Source organism: Eurytemora carolleeae, unplaced genomic scaffold, assembly GCF_000591075.1.
Source record: "Eurytemora carolleeae unplaced genomic scaffold, Eaff_2.0 scaffold346, whole genome shotgun sequence".
Taxonomy (NCBI): Eukaryota; Metazoa; Arthropoda; class Copepoda; order Calanoida; family Temoridae; genus Eurytemora; species Eurytemora carolleeae.
Window position 1 is genome coordinate 286,510 of NW_019396332.1, and position 5,231 is coordinate 291,740.

The window sequence follows — 5,231 nt, forward strand, 5'->3', positions numbered from 1 at the left end:
CTTTTTACAGCTTTTATATCTGCCTTCAAATTTTATATCTTTATATAGCTTTTATATCTGCATACAAATTTTATATCTTTATATAGCTTTTATATCTGCATACAAATTTTATATCTTTTTACAGCTTTTATATCTGCATACAAATTTTAAATCTTTATACAGCTTTTATATCTGCCTACAAATGTTATATCTTTTTACAGCTTTTATATCTGCCTACAAATTTTATATCTTTTTACAGCTTTTATATCTGCATACAAATTTTAAATCTTTATACAGCTTTTATATCTGCCTACAAATTTTATATCTTTTTACAGCTTTTATATCTGCCTACAAATTTTATATCTTTTTACAGCTTTTATATCTGCATACAAATTTTATATCTTTATACAGCTTTTATACCTGCATACAAATTTTATATCTTTATACATCTTTTATATCTGCCTACAAATTTTTTATCTTTATACAGCTTTTATATCTGCATAGAAGTTTTATATCTTTATACAGCTTTTATATCTGCATACAAATTTTATATCTTTATACAGCTTTTATATCTGCATAGAAGTTTCATATCTTTATACGGCTTTTATATCTGCAAACAAATTTTATATCTTTATACAGCTTTTATATATGCAAACACATTTTATATCTATATACAGCTTTTATAGTTAAAATAACTTTAATAGCTGGTTGTATATAGCTTTTATAGCTGTTTATAACTTTAATAGCTGTATATAGCTTTTATAGCTGTATACACCTCTAATAGCTGTATATAGCTTTTATATAAATAAATGAGATAGAAACTAGATGTTTTAGTAGTTTTTTTGAAGCAGACAAAACTCTCTACCTCAAGGGAATAGTTACAGTTTTAATACAATAAAACGACGTTTAGTAAGTAAAACAAGAATTAATATCGTCGGAAATGGGACCGAGCACATTTTTCGAATATTAGACATACTATTGACGGTTCTAACGGCATCTGAGTGAAAAAATTTTCATCACAGACCCCGCCCCCATATTGTATCTCCTAGAAACACTTTTTAACACAATACAATGATGTTAAGTAGGCTAAAAGCCGAAACACGCTTTTTTCAGAGAACTGAGCTGAGCTGAAAACTTTAGATTGGTGGATATCGGGATTAATGCTTGATCCTCTCTTTTTGATAATCTCAAGATTAACATAATCTTGCAAGATTATCTTAAAAGTGTATGAAAAACGAAAAATTCAAATTAATATTTAATCATCTGTGAAACTGTAGCAGCCAATCAGAGAAAAGCGGGCAACCAATGAGAGAACAGATATATTCTCATTGGAAAAAACAATTAACGGATATCCAAGAGAGAGAAAAAGAGTGGATTAGAACAAAAATGAAAAGTTTCCACAATGGATATTCGGATCAAGAAGTCAGGATTAAAGTTTATCCATTCTAAAGTTCCCAGCTCTGAAAACTTAAGATTGTAATATTCTTAATCCCGATTGGATAATTAATCTTGAGATTAATAATGAAAGGAGAACAAACATTATTTAATCGTGAGATTAAGAAAAAGAGTGGATCAAGCATTAATCCCGATATCCACCATTCAAAAGTTCCCAGCTCTGGTGAATTAAAAAGATTCTGAAATGTTCGCCAACATAAACTGATTTATATTTAAAATATTCTCACCTATTACAAATATTAGATTGTACATGACAGCAATGTTGATTACAATTAGCCACTGAAAGTTTTAATATTTTAAATAGATCTCCATGATTATAAATAGTTAATTCTATATCATCACATTCTAAACATGTTATTGACTGATAAGGATCGAGAGATCTGAAACAAATTTTATAAAAAAATATAAAAAACTGAGACTCCTCTGATTATTGCTTTGTAGATATATATATATATATATATGTATATATATTTGTATAGAATATAAGAAAATAAGTATTCAGCACATGATTTGAGTTTTTATTATATCGACATTATGTTTCATGCTTTGTATTCTTCAGGATATAGAATATATCTATTTATAAATATTTGCCTTAAAAATTTGCTTTCTCCTGCATAGGAAATAGTTAAGAGCAAATCAAATCCCATAAAAATAAAATATTCGAAAATTAATAACTTCTTACATTGTAATAATACTCTTTACTGTTGTCGAAGGCAAGATATCCTCGAAAATATCCCCCGAAATATGACGGGGCATCCTACAGATCAAATCAAATTAAATCAAATCAAATCCAAATTAAATCAAATCAAATTAAATTAAATAAAATTGAATAAACAAAATCACATATTTTTCTCAAGTGATTTATAATTGACACAATATATATATATATTTTTAACTGAAAATTCCCCCAATTTTGTATTGTTTAATTTTCAAATGTACAAGAAATTAAAGTTTGGTACAAAATTTAACAAAAGTTAAATTTGTATGTGGCGCGAGTTGCGAATATGCAATATTTAAACTCATTCTTAACAAAGATTATTTTTAAAACTGCAGAACTCTTTAACATTTATACAAGAAGGGGGAGGGGAGGCGGTGTACGTGATGTTAAAGGTGTAAATGATTTTAAACACCTTATCTCCTGTAGCATTAGCAGCTATAAACGTAAGACGTTCTTTCCATGTTTTGGCCTCTTCTAAAATAAAAATTAATATTTCTGAAAATAAAATATTGAAAAATTAGGTAAAAATATTGCCTGGAATGTTTTCTTTGTGAGATGGATCTGTCTTCTTAGCGAGGGTTTTCATTAAAGCTACAACAATAATATTAGGATTAAACAATGTCAATAATAGAGTATTATATGGATATATTAGATCTTTAGAAGGAATTTCATCTTTTATCAAATAAACAAGGGGAATAAAGCCACAAACTTAAATTTTCTTGATGTGAACCTTTGGTTTCCAAAGATATAGGGATTAGCACATTAGAGTTTGTGGCAAAGCCTCAATTACTTAAGTTCAGGGAATAGGAATAAAGGGAAAGAAAATGGCGCTGGTCTGGCACGTGAAAGCCAGTCGCACTGCTTTGCAGACCAGTTAGGTAAACCTTACACACACTCTTTTGGTACAGACACACACACATGACGTTTCCGCCCCCTGCTTAAGTTATAAGTATTATAAGTTAAACACCTAAAGTACTGACAAGAGAACTAATCTTGGATTGTCCTAAATGTGAATCTTGATGTTTCTCCTCTTCTCCATCAAGAGTAATTTCCTCTCCATCTTCTACTTCAACATCAACCTACACAAATAATATCTTTATATTTTAATCCCCCCCCCCCGAACCAATAATTTCCTTATATTTTAATCCCTCCAGGCCCTAGGGGAGCAGTGGAACAAATTAACAGTGGAAACGGAGAAACCTAAATGTTAAGATTTTAAAAAGTCATTTTTATAAATCAATCTTCTTAAATACAACATAAAATAATTATGCTGTACATTGAGCCATTACTTTTATATAAATTAATTCATATAATATCGTATAAGTAATAAATCTACACTATAAAGGTGGAAAGGCTTACTTCCTATCAAATCACGACATCTAAATCATTCTGAATTTAAATTATACAACGTACTGGATAAAAACGTGTTTACAACCTTATGGCATAATTATCCCTGTAAAAAAGACAAAACAGTAAACTTACATTTCCGTCCTTTAAACCCTGCGAACCAACTGAGTTCTTCTTTTTCCTTGACATTATTCCCCCTAGCGGATTTCTGATGAAATTAACGACGCCATTTTTAAATATTTTAAAATTATTTGGTTTGAGAGAATAATCGTTCCCAATTGCTTCGTCTGATCCAAGAGAATTGTAATTTTCATTTTCCGGCTCAGCCATCTGAAATATCAACATCTTAATACTACTTTTTGCTGTTTAATATAGGCCGTACATTGGTTTATTTACCCCAATGAAAACTCCGATTTATTTCATAATCAACTTCCAATATTTAACAATCGTATTCTGTTTAAGTTTGCTTTAATTAAACGTGCTATAATTCTATTTTAAAGGGACTGTAAAGGAAAATAGGGGGTATTCAATGAAACCTGAAAGTTTCAGGCGTTAAACGACACCTATACAACATCTCTCTGATGTTCCTGTCTCGAGAAATTGATATGCAACTTATACGAAAATTCAAAGTTGTAGTATTAAACAGATCATATTCAACAAATATGCAAACAATCTGAAAACGACGATATCCCACAGGACCCTGGAAATCTCAGGTTTGCTCCTATTATAATTTTTAAATTTTTATTTTGCATTTTTAATAGATATAATAGATATATAATTACATATAGTCCATATTACATTACCATTACTTCAGCCAATGACAGTGCAGTATACTGATCACGTGACAACGATACAGCACTAACTTTTAACGCTTGAGATTCTCAGGTTTCATCCTATATCCCCTCTCATTTTTCCTTTACAGTCCTTTAAGAGAAAGAATTTAAAACGAGTCAAAAAGTGATCGTTTAATTACATTCGTTTTGCTGCGTTTTATATATTTTTTTTGGCTCAGGGTCAAAGTTTAGCATAGTTTAAGAAAAGAAAATATGTAAATAAACAATTTGAAAAAGAATTGAGTGAGAAACTCAAATCTTTTAATCCCAATATCTTTGCTTCTGATGTTGCAAACCTTTGATATTTCAAACTTAGATTATTTGATCTAAAACATAACAGAATTCATATATTGAAATATTTAAGGTCCACGACATTGGGATGAAAAGATATAGAGATAGTTAATCAGTGTGTGTGACAAAAATTCAATTCCTTTGTGAAAATTCTCAGATTTAAAAGTTATAACCCTCTCATAAACAAATCAAAAACGAATCAACTAATTGCACATCACTACAAACAAACTATAAACAACACAGGACAGTTCGGTAAATGAATCAGTGGTGAGATTAATTTGATTTCTGCAACGGTGGCCATATGTACCTATGTACCATATGTACCATATTTACCATATGTACCATATGTACCATATGTACCATATGTACCATCTATACCAAATGTACCATATGTACCATATGTATCATATGTACCATATGTACCACATGAACCATATATACCATATGTACCATATGTACCATATGTATCATATGTACCATATGTATCATATGTACCATATGTATCATATGTACCATATGTACCATATGTATCATATTTACCATGTGTACCATATGTACCATATGTACCATATGTACCATATGTACCATATGTACCATATGTACCATAT